The sequence below is a fragment of the Camelina sativa genome, chromosome 11, assembly GCF_000633955.1.
Source record: "Camelina sativa cultivar DH55 chromosome 11, Cs, whole genome shotgun sequence".
Lineage (NCBI taxonomy): Eukaryota > Viridiplantae > Streptophyta > Magnoliopsida > Brassicales > Brassicaceae > Camelina > Camelina sativa.
Genome location: NC_025695.1, coordinates 17,735,160 through 17,753,736, shown reverse-complemented (window position 1 = coordinate 17,753,736; position 18,577 = coordinate 17,735,160). Strand labels below are relative to the sequence as shown.

Below are 18,577 nucleotides of genomic sequence, written 5' to 3'. Positions count from 1 at the left end.
ACATGAAATACTTTTATTATATTGACTTTGGGGTTGATGCCTAAGTATACACAACGATTGGACTTCTCACATTGTGTGATCCATCCGACCAAATCAGAGAGGCCGACACAAGACTAGAAATACCAGCAAGACTCTTGCCAGAGACTGTAACTGTGAAAGACTTCTTCTCCCCAGGTGACTTGAAAGAGATCGTATCTGGTTCGACTTTGATACTGAGTTTGGGATCCCCAGACAATTTTGCCTTGTAAGTGGATCCCTTTTTCCCAACGTTGGTGACTGTTCTTGAAAATGTGATATCTGAAGATGATGAAGCTGAAACTTTGGCTGACATTGAAGGGTAGTTGAGATTTCTCATAGAAAGCTTTGATTTTTCAGAACAAGTAAAGGTTCCACCGGCAAGAGTACTAATGCCAACAGATGAGTAGTCCAAAGAGCAAAGCATGTTCAAGTAATCCTCTTTGGCTATTTCGTAAACAAGCCCTGGATCAACTGCCACTGTAGGGTTAACAAATCCTGATCCATATGCAAACTCGGCTTCTGCATTTTTCGAAGCGTTCATTGCCCAAGCTGCATTAAAAAAAAAAAAGGATCGATCTCACTTAACTTAATTTGTTTCTTCAGAGATTAGATCGATTTGATGTTGATAATTACCCGTAGTCATGATAGCGGATTTTACGGCAGAAGCGGACCAATCAGGGCGTATTGTCTTGACATAAGCAGCTACCTGCAACATGAGGGCAAGCCATAGATGTTCCGGTCATGAAATAGTAATCCACGCTTTGTCCCGGAAGTGCCGTTTGAGCCAATGGTGAATATGCTGCTAGTATATTCACTCCTGGTGCTGTTATATCAGGCTGCATATATATCTCAAGTCATCGATCAAATCCAAATTCCAACAAATATTCTAACCACGTGGTTCGGTTAATTTGTTTTCAGTGTCTGTTACCTTCAAAATATCACTAAAGAGCTTGTTTGGACCGCGAGAAGAGAAGGTAGGAACGATTGGAGCATCATTATCTTTAACTGTCACAGTCTTCAATATAGTTCCTTGCGGGTTTCTGTCTCATATCGAAAATTTTTCATTAACATCTTAAGAGAATCTAATCAAAGATTTGTTTATAATGTAGCATATATATATACTTACGGTGAGGAGAGAACGTAAGATCTTAATGCTTCATAATTGGTATCATCTAAGGTTGCAACCGGAATAGGACCAAGACCGGGAGTATCAACATCAGTTACATGAAGGATAGTTCCAACCGCACCCCCTATTTTCTGTTCCGTAACATTATTTGGAACATCACACACCACAATCTTTCCCTCCACATTGTTCAGGCAGCCGCTATCACAACCCCTATCATAAAACACAAATGCATCAAAAGATATATATATCCATAAACATATAATTTCTTGAGTTGCGAGTTAGGTCACTATTGGTTCTTTGAGGCACAAGTTACCTTGCTAGCTCCTCTGTACAGTTGTTTGAAGCAGTTTTCCCGTACGCCAAAGGATACTTCTTTCCTTTTAAGTCGAAGTCATTGATCGATCTCCCCTGTATGTACATACTTTAATCACCATGATAGATGACGACACACACACTTATATATCAAGTGAAACAAGGGAAAGGCTTCTTACAGGTATTATCTTGTCATCTCCATTAACCACATTAGTAACAAATTTTCTATCCGTCGAGCCAGCAGCCACGGATATGAGCCATGGTGCAACGTTATCCGCTTTTCCAAGTTTAGAGCCGGCGTTTCCAACCGCTACCGTGGTAACAATCCCTTTGTCCATCGCGTGAAATGATCCAATAGCAATAGGGTCGATATCAACTTGAGTAACACCGCCTCCAATAGAAATGGTTATAACATCGACCCCGTCCGCTATAGCATCGTCAAATGCAGCCAACAGTCGATCACCACTACAACCCGCTGGCTCGCACACTTTGTAAACAGAAATTCTACCTAAAGGCACACCGCCTCTTGCAGTTCCTTTTGCCACACCGTTCACACTCACTTCTTTTACTTTGTTTCCGGCAGCTGTAGAAGCCGTGTGTGACCCATGAGCGTCAGTGTCTCTTGCCGAGTCTTGCACATAGTATCGTGCTCCAATCACCTTCCTGTAGTATTTGGATTAGGGTAATTAGTAACTATCTTTTGTTCCTTTCGTGTCACGCAAGAAATTTGGAGAAGGAAAAAAGTGACAATGTTACTTACCTGTTGCATGTGAAATTAGCTCCTCCTGCGCAAGTTCCTTTCCATTTTTTTGGTATTGGGCCAATGCCTTCGTCTGAAAAACTATTAGATTCAGGCCAGATTCCACCGTCTATTACAGCCACTATTATATTGCTCTCGACCTCAGGGACATGGTTGCTCTTATCACCAAGTCCCATGAACTCGTAAGATCTTGTCGTCATAATCTTATAAACCTTGCTTGGGAATACCGAAACCACACCTTTCATGCCTTCAAATCACACAACACATCTTCATCATCATCATCATCATCATGAAGAGTTCACTACAAGAAAACAAGCCAATAGCGACTACACTGTTAGTCATTATTTAGTCGCTAAAAGGAGTGTTACGACCAAATTGCGACTAAAACCTGTAGTCGCTAACTGAGAGTCGCTAAAATTTATAGTCGTAATTTTAGTCGCCAAATGGCGACTACATTACGACAATCTTTTGTAGTCGTAAATCAGTCGTAAATCAGTCGTAATGTAGTCACTAAGTTAGTGACTAGTTTACGACTACATTAAGACTATTTGTATAGTCGTAAATTAGTCACTAAATGTAGTGACTACTTTACGACTACTTTACGATTATGTATTTAAATAATATTACATATAAATATTTATATTTATATTATAAATATTTATTTTGATTTATCTTTAATTTTATATTTGAATTTTGTTTTACAAATTCTCTTTAATTGGATTTACATCTAATTCTTATATTTGAACAATTATAAAAATAACTACAATTAATATTACATAAACAAAACACATCTTAACAAAACACATCTTAAGTATCATCATATTCATTACAACCCAAGTTCAAAAGATTAACAAAAAGAAAGAAACATCATATTCATTACAACCCCAAGTTCAAAAGATAACAAAAAGAAAAAACATTGATCAAGAAAACAACAAGAAAAGCTTCTTCCAATCGTTTCCCAAGTTAGCTTCGTCTGCTTGTATCCTTCTCAAATCTGGAATTGATCCCTGTTATAACACAATACCTTAAGGTTCTGTCAAGTTGAAAAAATGAAGGTACAAAGAAAAAGAAATGATCCCAGATGATTGTATAAGATGAGCTAGAAGTGAAGAGTACCTTAAGCAGATGTTGATGGAGTTGGAGTTGTCTCTTTAGCTGAATGGCTTGCAACAAACTTCTGAAACCGCGGATCACATTCCCTCAGAAAATCTTCCACGATGGAGAATTGGTCAATCTTGCCGTTCTGGGCAGCAATAACTTTGGATTGCGCAGCAAGTTCTGCATCACGCCGCTGCAGTTGAGCAGCCTGTTCTTCATCATGCGCAGCAAGCCGCTCCAGTTGAGCAGCCTGTTCTTCTATCATGCGTTGAGCTTTCTTCAACTGTTCTTCGAGAGCCACAAAGGTAGTTGAGCCACATGCTTGCTTATGCGTTCCATCGACAAGGCAGTCCTTGAGGCTTCCAACTCCATAAGGTGTTCCTCTTGAATCCTTCTCAGTGGACTTGAAAATAAGAGAAAAGTGGAGGTTAGAAGATGACAAATTAAACTCCAAGACTATAAATGTGTATTGGTTTTTTAAAAAAGTTACCTCCAGGAAAATTTCTGTATATTCTTCTGTTGTGAGGTCCCGTGGCCGTGATTCTCCATCTGACACAGCAAAAGACTCTGCCTCGAGCTGAGACAACCTCTCTTGAACAGTCTTCTCATATGTCCCTGCAATCTTTTCTGCCTTCCGATCAACATATGTACCATCAGGCTTTGTATGTGCCTTGATGAAAACCTCACCAAGTCGGACTTCTCTTCCCAATTCCTCAACCTGCAATGTTATAAGAGATTAACTTTAAAAAATAACAGTTAAGTAAGAATAACAGTTAAATAACAGAGTAAATAACACTTAACCATTTCGTCTTGAAGCTGTTGATAAGACTTTGGCCCTGAGAGGTGGACATGAGGACCTAGGCCGTTACGGTCAGACATACGGGCCTGAGAGTAGGTTTTACTCTTTTGTTGTGCTTCTTCAGTGTCCCAGTAATCCTCCATCGTGCTCCAGAGAGTGTCTCCAATCCAGGTTGGTTGAACTCGACTAGTCCTCACATTGCTAACCATGTCTTTGATCCGCTTTTGACAGATTTTCTCAAAATAAGCTTGAACAGTTCCGGTTATCAAAGGATCCCAGGTGTGGGTTTTCTAGAAAAAAGGAGCTATTGTTAGTGAAAAGAAGACATGTAAAGCTATGTGACATAAGGCTTATTGTAAGTGAAAAGAAGACATGTGACATATATCCTTACCGCGAACTCAATGAAGTATCTCTCTTGTTTGTCCCGCGGCACACATGTCCAGCTGTAGAAGGGACCTTCGAATTTGTTTAGAAGAATTTTAGTAATCTTCCGAACAAGTTTTGACCCTTTGTCACGAGTAAACCTCGAAAAGAAACAATACAAGAGGCATCAGTTAATGAGTCAAAAGAAACAATACTTCAACCAGTAAACATAAACAATACTTCAACCAGTAAACATAAACATGAATCTCAATACACAAGCAATATATCATAATACACAAGCAATGAATACACAAACATGAATCTAAAGACACAATCCTAAAGACACAATAAACCAAACGAAATCATAATAAACTTACTCTCGTTATCATAATCACAATCCTAAAGACACAATAAACCAAACGAAATAAACATAAACCAAACGAAATAAACATGAATCTAAAGACACAATCCTAAAGACACAATAAACCAAACGAAATCATAATAAACGAAATAAACATGAATCTAAAGACACAATCCTAAAGACACAATCATAATCACTATCCTAAAGACACAATAAACCAAACGAAATAAACATTGACCTACAGATTTCTCTTCTAACATTCACAAAACACCATTACAAATACATGATAAGAGAGAAAAATCATACCATTGGGTGTTCGGTAAGGGTGTGGGAGAGAGGACCGTGGTGAACTTATCCCGACCTGGCACCACAAGCAGGGCATTTAGAGCCCGAACCACGTCCTCCTGGAGCTCCGGCAACACCGTAGAAGTTTCTTCTTCGAAGTTGTTGCCTTGGGACGATGGATGCGATGGATGACTACGAGTCTGATGACTACGAGCCTGAGAGCGTTGAGCTGGAGAAGGCGGAGAGTCATCTTGAAGAGTTGCATGAGTCGCTGGATTGTAGTTAACTTCTACTGAAGGAGACCGGCGTACTTGAGGTGGAGGTTGGCGAGTAACGGAGCCCTGAAATAGTTGTTGAGGCGGAGGATAGTCCCGGATCTGGGATTCCGTTGAATGTCGTGGCAAAATGGGGACTTCATCAGGTGTCTGCTGCGTACGAGGAGCTTGGACTGCCGGCGTGAAGTCGTACTGACTGGGTAGATTAGTATGTCGTAGTCTTGACCCTCCGGGAATCTGAGAATGATTACGATCGAGTTTTCTCTTTCTTCCTCGAGCAGGCATCGTGTGATGATTGAGACAAGAGACTGAGAAGAGAGATTGAGAAGAGAGAGTGTCGATTGAGAAGAGAGATTGAGAAGAGAAAGACGATTGAGAAGAGAGAGTGTGAAGAGAGACTGTCGATTGCGGCTTTAGGGTTTGTCTCGAGGAACCCTTGTCTCGAATGAGAAGAGATAAGAAGATTAGGGTTTTTTTTTTAACGGAATGTTAATGGATTTGGGCCTAAATTGGGTAATTAACCTAGATTTGGGCCTAAATTAATGCAATGACCTTAAACAAAAAAAATTTCTAAGTTCAATAATTCTATATATAACTAAATTTAATAATTTCTAAGTTCAATAATTTCTAAATTCAATAATTTCTAAGATTAAGAATTAATTTATAAGTTTAAGATTAGAGTTTATAATATATTATTCTATATATAATTTCTATCTTAATTATAATAATAAATCTTCACATAAATTATTTTAGTATTTATTAATCCTTAATGAATATTGAAACAAAAAAATAAATAAGGAAAAGATTCTATATATAACCAATATAGATGCTTTAAATAGAGCATATTCATAAGTACAAATCCTATGCAAATATTGTTTGTGAATAAAAGTAAAAAAATGATAGGCTTCTTAAAAAATGCATCGAACGGATGCATCATAACTCTTCTACCCGAGAGACATCTATTGTTCTTGCAAACACTACATGGACAGAAAAACTTACCGCCATTATTCTGAACTGTATCTTGGCTACTTCCAAACGAGAATTGGTCCAACCCCACTAATTCGAATTCTAATGAAAAATTTCCTGCCATTATATATATATATATATATATATATATTGTGTTTTTTTAAGAACTATATATATATTTTTTTGGAGAAAATAAAAGTTTTTATAAAGTCAAATTTTTTTTTTGATCTACATTTTTTTTTGGGGAAGGAAAGACAATTGTGTTGGCATGAGATGACAAATGGATGCAATTTGTTTTTAAAGACTACATCTATGCCACTAATAGGCGACTACTCAATATCAGTTGGCCCCCACAGAAAAAACACGTTTTTTAACTGTCTTTTATGACTATTTGGCGACTACGCGGTGACTGTTTAACGACTCGCCGAATGAGTCGTAGAATAGTCGCTAAATTGACGACTATATTACGACCATCTAATGTGGTCGTAAAGCAGTGACTGTTTGGCGACTAAATTACTGTAGTCACAACATAGTCGCAAAGTGGTCACTATCTGGTCGTTATTTTTGGCGACTACAAATGTAGTCGCTACTTGTAGTCGCTAATTGACTGTTTTCTTGTAGTGGTTTCATAATCTTTTATTTATCATAAGAACTCACCAATAAGTTTATCTCTTTCAGATTCAGTGAGTTTGGCTGCAAAACCATTGAAACTTCTTCCATAGCTTCTGACCAAATAATCTTCTACGGAGCTGCATAATAATAATAGAAAACAATAATTAATGTCAATAACAAGCAACAAGATTTGACTCAAGCCGGCTCATCAACAAGACACTGAATTATTAATTCCCATTGTTAAAAATTTATGTATAAAAACTATTAAACCTTGATTCGATAACTTCTTGAAGGATATTATAATGGTGAGACATAAGAGAATAAGAAGATTTTGCAGGAAGAGCTCCCATGTATGCAATATACACCTGCGTCAAAATGTCAGAAGTCACAACCAATGAATATTAAGAGGCCAATACAATTTAGAACAGATATACTTATATAGTTATTAGGGTTACAAGACGAAACATATATGACTTGCCTTTCTTTCATCTTCAATAGCTGTAGGAATTTGACAAAGGCTCATGAGAAGAACTGATGAAAGACATAGGATTACGCCAATGGAAGCCATTATCGATCGAGACCTTTTACCTGTTGACAAGAGATTTCAATTCCGTGAAGTTGCTTGCTGGTACAATATTTATAATGAGGGTCATTACATATAGAGAGAAATGATCGTGACAATGCAATGAATATGGGAATTAAATGTATAATTCATTATATCCAAATTTTAGATTAAGAGGGGTATTCAACTTGATTTTTAAAAGATTTTGTAGGATTCTTAAAATCCTTTGTTATTCAATTAAGAATTTAAAAAAAATCTTATGAAATCTAATGTTATTCAACTAAGATTTATGTAAATTCCTTTAAAATAATTCAGAATCCTTTGTTATTCAATCAACAATTTATAAAACCAACCTTAAATCTTATGTTATTCAAAATATCACAATTCTTTTTGAGAATGATACTTTGAATGATTTTGGGAGACTTTCTAATGTTTTTTAGTTGATAAATACAACTCTCAAAATCATACCTTTTGAGGTAGAATATTGAAGGGTAATATCCATATGCCACAGGTCAATGATGTTACTCTCTTATTCCTTCCCTTTTGAGAGTTTGTTACTCTATGAACACTGATTTCTTGTGTTTTTGTATTTTAGAGGAGATACGTTCTGCAATTTATAGAGGCTCAGTGTAACTTCACAAATTATCTATGGGGATAACGAAATAGTTTATCTTTTTGATTTGCAGCAGCTTATTCGCTTCTCGGTTCTTTTTTCTAATCTCTCAGGCGAATCTAGCCAGATGGGAACCTGCACATGGAAGTTTTGACTTCCGCCATCCATGGAAGCTATACGCAAAGATAGGGGCTGCTATGCGTAGATGTGCTTATTGCCTTGAGAATCTCAGTATCTGCATCAACTATGAAACAGAGGCAACCTTTTAAATTTTACCACAGTTTTGAAGAAGTAACTTTTAGAGGTTGTTGTGAAACTAAAACCAGTGTCTTTTGCTTCTACAGGCTCCAGACCAGGTCAAGAATCATTTCGGGGAAGCTTGTATGAAACTGAGCTCAGCTTCTTCAAAAATCTTACGAGAATTAATGGAAATGATGAAGAACACAAGAAAATCATCCAAAATGGATTTCCTGGTGTTTGATATGAACTCTGCAGTACAAGAACTTCAAGAAACCTTGAAAACAGTTCCAATTGAGACAAACAAACCAAAAGACGAAGTCCCATCTGAAGAGAACAACAATGAAGATAGAGCCATATCGATGAGCCTACATGAAATCCTTCCAGTTGCCACTTTGGTTTCGTTGTTAATCAAAAACACAGCTAGAATTCAAACAACCGTCGAAGCTGTCGATGAACTGGCGAATCTTGCAGATTTCAAACAGGATTTTAAAAAGAAAACTGGAGGCAACAACACTAAACAACCACCACTAAGTTCTTAAATCACTTTCAATTATGTATTGAAAACTCAACATACATGAAGATTTTAAGCGGACTTTTCATGTATATATAAGCTTTTTAGTATATGAGTTTGCTCCTTTCCGTAACTGGTTTCAAGGCCAAAAAGCAAGTTATAGAACTAAATCTTAATAATACTGGAATCCATAATGAATCTAGAGGGTTCTTTTTTACAGTGTCACCATAGCAAACAAGAAATGAGATTGAGGGGAAACTAAGCATTGGCCAGTCTTCAGAGTTAAATCTCAAGTAAAAAAACTATGCAAAAAGCCATTAAAGCAGATGCCTTCTTGGCTCAGTTTAAGTGATCACCGTGAGCCATTGCTTGTATCATCTTCTTCTTCTTCTTCTCTCTCTGCCTAGTTTTCTTAACTCTGAACTCACTCTGTTTTTCTGATTTTTGACTTATAAAAAGATGAGTGAGTTGAGTTGAGAGTCACATGACCTTGAAATGCAATCTCTCATTACTCAAGTTTCAATATGTTGTTTTAATGTTTCTTGCTCCATTTTTCTTGGATACAAACCTAGGATTTTGCATCATGATCATAATGCTTGGTCTTTTGTAATGTCATTTTCTTGTATTGGATGATGTGATTTTTGAGCTCTGAGAGGATAACGTTATTATCATAATCTCTATTTTAGGATTTTCTATTTTAGGATTTTATAAAATAACAATATCTATTTTAGGATTTTCAATTATTTCTTTATAGAATTATTTAATATTTTTATTGTAATATGAACAGATTTGATTGGTTGTTGTTTTCATATTATGTTTTCTTTAATGGTATTTAATATTTATTTACTAAACATACTTAGGATCCATTTAAAAGTTTTTTTTTTCTATTTGTTTTCTTTTAATAGCAAAAAACTAAAATAATTACAGATCACTATGATTTTAAAAAATGATTTTCTTCGCTTGATAATTTATAAAACTGATCACATAACGGTTCTTAATTTTTTTGAAAATCTGATATAATATCATTATGATATTTCTATATTATTAATTGGGAGAACATACTCTAAAAAGGAGAAAATTGATTGAGTAGTATAATTTAGAGAGTTATAAAATCTAAAGAAATTACAGTAATTATGTCATTACATGTAATTAGTAGTTATATAATAGATATTTCAATATCTATATTCTGATATTATATATTCTGATATTAATTTTTTGTAGTATATAGTTCAAACCGAAAGAATATTTTATAGATTTTAAGATTGTTCACATGAAATCTCAAAAAAAAAAAAAAAGATTGTTCACATGAAATTTTAATTCCAAATAAGATATATTTACTTCTTGATTGGTAAAGCGTTTAACTAGCCATAATGCGTATTCCATATCCAGTCAAGTATTGTGATTAAGGTGAGCATTAGCATGTTATTACTGTATAAAGCACTTAGAGAGCATTTGGTTCTACAGCTCTAAATTTACAATAATACTCTTAATTATTTTATCATCTTTCCTTTAGATAACTTTAGTTATGTTGTTATAAAAAAAAAACTTTAGTTATGTTTCTTTATATATAACTAGATTAGGACCCGCACGATGTGCGGGTTTAAATTTTTAAAAATAAAATTAACTTTAAAAGAATATAAAGTAAATATTTTGGTAATCTATCTATAAAAGTAAATAGATACACAGATGTATCCAATGTGACATTTGGTGTAAAAGGTGCGACTCTGCGGTTGAGACTATTAATCATGTTTTCTTTGAATGTCCTCGCTCGTGGGATTTATCTCCGACTCTGGTCTCGTCAGAGGGTTTTACATATGAGTCGGTGTAATCGAATTTGGATTTTTTTTTTCTGGAAGGGTGCCTCTCAATAAGGTGATCCTGATCAACTTCTTCAATTACCATGAATTTTATGGGCAATCTGGAAAGCTATAAACAAAAAAGTTTTTCAAGGTTTAGAGATTGAGGCAAATGATATAATTGCTAAGGCTTTGGGCGATAAGTTAGCCTGGGAAGAGGCGCTCTCTTTTACGGTGGTCATGTCAGCTCCATCTCCATCTTCGCATATCCATGTTTTTCACCTCGTGTCTAAGATGGAGCCTCTCCCCCTGCATTTGGAGTTAGAAGAGTTGTTGTGGGCCATGGAGCGGATACGTGCTGTAAGAATCACTTGTCAACATTTTGAGACTGATTGTGCTGAGTTACTCACCATGGTGCAGTCCAAGATTGCCCATCTTTCTCCAACCTGCTCGATGAGTTTAACTCGCTGGAGTCCTTCCTACTTTTCTTCATCTCCTGGATCCCGCGTGCAGCAAATATGAAGGCAGAGTATCTTGCATGTGTTTCGCGTTTTCTTATCTCTGAAGTTTCTTTAATAAACTCCTTCCCTCCGGCTTGGGCAACTAACTGAGGAATTTCCTTTTAATTTATTGTTTGGTTGAAAAAAAAAAGTAATAGATACACTTTTAGTTAAAGAAAATAGTTGTAGATGAGTTCAAAGTTATTAAAATAAAATCAAATTTAACAAAGAATAGATATTTAATTCTTTTCGTAAGTAAAAACAATATATAAAAGTAAAGAGATAAACTTTTAGATATAGAAAATAGTTGTTTTTTTTTGCTATAATACACTAATGTATATCCATTTACAAATATATTATCTACATTACCATTAAAAATGTACTTGTACACACAAAAATATTTTACTTGTAAAATATACTCTTTAGTCTTTACTACAACCAACGAATTTTATTTATGAACCCATTAAATGACCTATTATATATCTCTTTACTTTAATATTTTTGTAGTTACAAAAACACATATGTTAATCTTACATACTTATATCTTATATATATTACAATAACAGTCTTTTCTTGTTAATGAGTAATTTTAACATCAAACTTTTTTGCTATAATACACTAATGTATATCTATTTACAAATATACTATCTACATTACCACTGTACACACAAAAATATTTTACTTGTAAAACATACTCTTTAGTCTTTACTACAACCAATAAATTTTATTTATGAACACATTAAATAACCTATTATATATCTCTTTACTTTAATATTTTTTATTTTTTATTTTTTTTCAACCAACTTTAATAAAATTAGAAGATAACTCCAAGGTTAGTTGCCCAACCCGGAGGAGAAGTGTTTACAAATGAACTTTCAGAAAATAAAGATCATGATGAACGGGCAAGACAGTCTGCCCTTACGTTGAGGTCGCGTGTGATCCTGGTTAGAGCGAAGGAAGGAAAGGATGTTTTGAGCAAGAGTAACTCCTCCAACTGATTCGAGAAAGCGGGCCAATCCTCAGGCATCTGCACCATCGCTACTAGTTCTGCACAATCCGTCTCGAAGTTCTGACAGTCAACTCCAGCCGCCAACAGAGACTCCATGGCCCAGATCAAAGCTTGTAACTCTGCGTGTAAGGATGTAGGATCGCGTCTAATACTCCGTGCACCGAGAAGAAGCGTCGAATCTTCACTACTACCGCACCACCAACCCAAACCCTGAAGAGGGTCTGAACCTTTCCATGAACCATCAATCTGACACCGAGGAAAAGACCCCCTGTCCTCCAACAAAGACGGAGGATGCAGATAACTCTCCGAGTAAGATTTGGCCTCCTCCCATAAAAATTTATCATTATTCGCCTGATTTAATATATCGACCGGCTCGGCCGCTAAACCCTGGAAAACCTTTTTATTCCGATCTTTCCATAGTGACCATAAGATCCAGGGGGAGCCGAGAGGCTATATCAGGATCCCCCGATTGGGAAGCCGCCCGCCAGAAAATAAAATCTAAGTTTGCATAGATTGAACCATATGGGAAGCCGTCTGGAACTAACGATACCGAGGACAGCGCCCAAACATCACACGAGCGAGGACACTCAAAAAGAGCGTGATTTATAGTTTCTGGTGCAGACGCACACCGTTTACACGAAGTATCACACCGGACACCCCTATACACAAGCCATTCTAACACTGGGAGAGAAACCGAGGCAACCTGCCAGAAGAAATGTTGGATCTTCGGGGGAACTTCAAGTTTCCACAATTGGGCCCTAAGGGCCATACATGTCGGCCCATAATCAACCTCAGCCATTAAATCCCGAGCTAGCCGATATCCGGATCTAACCGTATACTTCCCTGATTTGGTAAAGTGCCATACTAATCTATCCGGTTTCAGGACATTACTGACCGTCATACCTCGAATAATCGCTACATCCCCTGGATCCAAAAACTCCTCCAGGATAGGCAAATTCCAATCCTTCGTAACAGGATTAATTAGGTGGTTAACCATCAAACTTGGTAGCCAAAGTCTTCCCCGGCCGTTTGCTGGACGTGGTCGAATATCTGGTATCCAAGGGTCTCGCCAAACCGAGATAGAGCAGCCCGAGCCAACCACCCACCGTGCACCACGCGCTACTAATTCCTTAGTAGAGAAAATACTTCTCCAAGCGAAGGAAGGGCTATATGGTTTAGTGGCCATCAGAGGATGTTTATTTCTAAAATAACACCCTTTAAGCACCCGAGCCATTAAGGACGTCGGGTAGTGAATTAACCGCCAATACTGTTTCGCTAGCATGGCATCATTAAACTGTTCCAGAGCTCTGAAGCCTAGACCCCCTTCACACTTATCTTTACATAATTTATCCCAAGCCACCCAATGTAAACCTCGAGCCTTATCATTGGACTTCCACCAAAAAGTTGAAATAGCACTAGTTAGTTTAGACGTCAACTCCTGCGGCAATTTATAACATGACATCACGTCAGTGGGCAGAGCTAACGCCACCGATTTAATCATAATCTCCTTACCACCTTTTGAAAGATACTTAGCGTTCCAACCATTAACACGGTCATCTAACCTATCCTTGACATAGCCAAAAACCTTCGTTTTTGAACCTTGGAAGCTTTCAGGAATGCCCAAATAAGAACCCATACCGGCCTCTTTAGATATACCAATAACTGATTTCAATTGATCCCTTATCTCAGGAGGAACCTTCTTACCAAACATTATAGAAGATTTCTCTAAATTAACCTCTTGCCCTGAAGCTTTGCCATAATTGCTGATAATTTCCATAACCGTCTGGCATTCAGTCGCCTCTGCTTTACAAAAAAACAGACTATCATCGGCAAACAGCAGGTGCGAAACGGTAGGGCTACCGCGAGCGATTGAGATACCCGTCAATTTCTTCTCCCGTTCTGCCTTTTTAATATTCGCTATCAGGACCTCAGTACAAAGTATGAACAAATACGGTGACAGAGGGTCCCCCTGACGTAAACTCCTATGTGGTATAATAGAACCCCGAGGCTGACCATTCATAAGAACTTGATACGACAATGAAGTAACACACCACATGATCCATGATATCCATTTCCTAGCAAATCCCAATCTAAGCATGACCGCTTCCAAAAAATCCCATTCGACCCGATCATAGGCCTTACTCATATCTGTTTTAAAAGCCAAAAACTCCGAATTACACCGGCGGTTAGTATTGAGCCCATAAAACATCTCCTGAGCAACCAGAATATTATCCGTAATTAACCTACCAGAAACAAAAGCCGACTGTGTTTCTGAAACCAGGAGAGGCAAGAAACGTTTAAGCCGAAAGCACAACACTTTAGAAATTATTTTGTAGCTCACATTACATAGACTAATCGGCCTAAACTCCGCCATACGCTGCGGCCTATCGACTTTAGGAATGAGACAAATATTGGTCTCATTTAGACGGGGTCAAAACCACCCGTGCGAAAAAACTCTCTAACCAGAGCCACCAAGTCCCCTTTCAAAGAAGACCAGAATCGTTGGAAAAACAAAGCTGTCATTCCGTCCGGTCCTGGAGTTTTCTCCGGATGCATGGCAAACAAAGCCTTCCGGACTTCCGCTTCAGAAATGTCTCTAATTAGATCCCTGTTCATGCTATCCGTAATGATTGGAGTAATTTCCTGTAACATCTCTGAAATACCTCTACTATCCGATTGTTTGAAAAGATTCTCAAAGTATTTTGTAGCAATATTCTCCATACCCGTCGGGGATTCAATCCATACATTATCCCTTACTTTAATATTTTTATAGTTACAAAAACACATACGTTAATCTTACATACTCAAAAAATAACAGTCTTTTTGAACAAATTATTTGATTGGTGAAAAAATGAGATGATTATAATTTCGAATTTTGAATTTCTATTTATTAGATTTTCTTTTCTCTATTTTACTTTTATATAAAATATTTTTAGGGTAAGTTTTAAATTTTTACATTTTTATTTTTAAGTTTTTTAATAAATTTAGAATTGACACATATCAACATCTGAATGATACAATTGACACATGTCACGAGAAATTTTATTTATGAACACATTAAATAACCTATTATGTATTTCTTTACTTTAATAATTTTATAGTTACAAAAACACATACGTTAATCTTATATACTCATACAATAACAGTCTTTTTGAATAAATTATTTGATTGGTGAAAAAAAAAGACGATTATAATTTTGAATTTTGAATTTCTATTTATTAGGTTTTTTTTTTCTTTATTTTACTTTATATAAAACCTTTTTATGGTAAGTTTTGAGTTTTTACATTTTTATTTTTTATAATTTTAATAAATTTAAAATTGACATGTGTCAATATCTAAATGATACAATTGACACATGTCACGATCTTGTTAATTAGTAATTTTGACATCAAACTTTATATAATAAGATTTTGTATCCAACTGCTAAATTTCAATCCACTACAAGAAAACACGCTCTTTGCGACGGAAAACTGCAACGAAAAAATTCCCTCGCAAATTTGCTATGGATTTGCGAGTCATTTGCTAACAAATCGAGGAACCTTGCAAATGCTTCCCTCGCAAATTTGTGAGAAATGTACAATGAATGTGATGATCCGGTTGTTCTTGCTCAGAAGCTTGTTGTCGCTGAAGCTACTCTCGCAACTCAAGCCGAAACTCTGGCAACTCAAGCCACTCAACTAAAAGACAATGTGGAAAAAATGCATAGCTACGATGCATACTTTGATTACCTTGCTGAGAAGGATCCTGAGTTTGCTGCTAAGTTTGGAAGCAGAACTCCGACGAGGACTGAACATGGCTGCAATCCAACCATACGAAAGACAGGAGATGACACCGGCATCCGCACAAGCACATGCACAGGCACAGACACAGACACATGAACCAGAACCGGAACCGTAACCTCTTTATCACAAGCTTTTAAACTTTTGATTTGTTTTTTTGAACTTGGTTTTTTGAACATGGTTTGTAAGACAATTTATATATCGGATTTTGAATTTTATTTTCTATTTCTATTTATAAAAAATGTTAAAATATAAAAATGTAAATATCAAAATGAAAAAAAAATCCAAAATCCGTGGCAAATTTATGCTATGGATTTGAAATGAATGCAAAATTGCTACTAATTTGCGAGAAAAAATATTACTGGCTTTATGTTATTATTAATAATTTGCGATGGAATAAATGTCATAAAAGTCTTGCAAATCTGCGAGGGATTTACTTCGACAAGAATTGCAAGAAAATTGCAACGAATATTAGACATCGCAATTTGCGTGTATCTTGCGAGGAATTATATTCGTCACAAATATTGCGACTGAAGTGTTACGTTTTTCAATTTGCGAGACGCAAATAGCGAGGAACTTACGTTCCTCGCAAATCTGTTACTATTACCGTTTTGCGAAGGATGAGCGACAACTATTACTGTCACAAAAGGTGTTTTTTGAGTATATTATTTAAAAAACTAAATTCTAGCCTACAGCTACTGCAATATATTGCTACTGCTATATTATCTGTTGTGCTATCAACCTCTTAATATTATATATATATATATATATATAATAGAGATTTCTTACCCCGAAAAGACAAATATTATTTCCGTTTGCTTCCACCTCCCCTTATCAGTTGGTATCAGATTCTTTTTCGTTCCTGGATTTGAAGATGCCTCCTGCTAAACCCCTCAAGAACGAGACTGGTGGAGAACAACAACCTGGCTCGACCATTGATTGGGTCGAATTCAGAGACACTCTCCTCGCCTCTCAACTTGCTCTGCAGACGCCCATCCACGAGTTAAGCCAAACTTTGCTCACCCATCTGGGTGGTGGAAATCCACGACCAGCTCCAACTGTTGCAGCCGACGGACAACAAGACCCGCCCAATGTTAATCAAAAAATCATGATTGGAGGGGAACACCCACGAGGTCAGCAAGGGAATCTCGCGGTTGTAGCTAACCCTCCACAACGTGACCTCTTTCAATTCCGCCAACAAGAGCAACGATACAACGACCCACGTTGGAAACAAGGTCTGCGTGTAGATATCCCTGAATTTCATGGGGGTATTCGTGGAGACAACTTGCTTGATTGGCTCGTAGCGGTTGAAGAAATCATTGATTTTAAAAGAGTCCCTGCCGAACGTCAAGTAGCTTTAGTTGCAACGAAATTTCGTGGTCATGCAGCCTCATGGTGGCAACATACAAAGGCAACTCGTGCACGTGCAGGAAAGCTTCCAATACGAACGTGGGAGAAGTTGAAAAAAACATTGAAAGATACATTCCTGCCCCACAACTATGACTGTCTGCAGTTCACGAAGTTTCAAAACCTGAAACAAGGATCTCGTACCGTCGATGAGTATGCAGAAGAGTTTTACTTGTTGCTTATTTGGAATGAGATTTTTGATACACAAGTTCAGTTGGTTTCATGGTTTATCGGTGGACTCAAACCGCAACTTCAGAATTCATTGACTCCGTTTGACCCCACAACAATCGCCGAAGCTCACCACCGAGCTGCTTTGTTTGAGCAACAGCTGAAGACATCTTCGTGGAACTCTTCCTCGTACAGATCGCGACCAACGGATCACCAGAACTCGACACTACCGCATGATAATACGGAGCAGCTGAAATCAGATTCGAGCAACGCAAACAAGGAAGAAGAATCAGGGCTCCGACGTTCCGCACGTAATGCCCTTCGTTGTTATACTTGTGGCGAGCCGGGACACCGTCAAACAGCGTGTCCAAAACAAATGCAGCGTGGACTGCTTTCTGAGGAGAAAGCTTCTTTTTGTGAAGCCAACTCATCGGATGAGGAACACGAAGACCGTGATGAGCTGGTTCATCATACAACTGGTGATGTGGGCACGTCCCTTGTTATCCATCATGTGTGTTTAACTCCTCAGCAGCGTGACGAACACTGGCCCCAAACTAATATTTTCTGTTCTACATGTACTATTCTCGGCAAGATATGTACATTTATTATTGATTCCGGGAGCTTTCGTAATGTCATCGCCGAAGCTGCGGTCTGCAAGCTTTGTTTGCCACTTGAGTCGCATCCGATGCCATATTTGCTGTCTTGGTTCCAAAACGGTGTTGCTACTCGTGTCTCCCAACGCTCTCTTGTGCCATTCTCTATCGGACCATACTACAAGGATTGTTTTTATTTTGATGTGGCTCCCATGGATATAAGTCATTTTATCTTAGGAAGACTGTGGGAATATGATCGCAAAATTATACATGACAGAGTGCGTAACACATATCAGTTTATTTGGGAAACACATAATATTGTACTCTTGCCTTCCCGAGAGCACGCGTTCAAGACTACACCAACCCTGCCAGATTCGTTCGATTCTTCAAATAAGACCAAACCCTCGGCACCTACGTTGCTGTG

The 18,577-nt window shown here is 37.3% G+C and overlaps 1 protein-coding gene and 1 pseudogene across 1 annotated transcript in view; one reads left to right on the top strand and one right to left on the bottom strand.

Annotated features, from left to right (window-relative positions):
• The window catches only part of LOC104723669 (protein FRA10AC1 homolog), a 60,261-nt gene that overhangs the window by 2,341 nt on the left and 39,343 nt on the right, over positions 1 to 18,577 (top strand). The window lies entirely within an intron of this gene.
• LOC109127475 lies at positions 39 to 7,337 on the bottom strand (annotated as a pseudogene).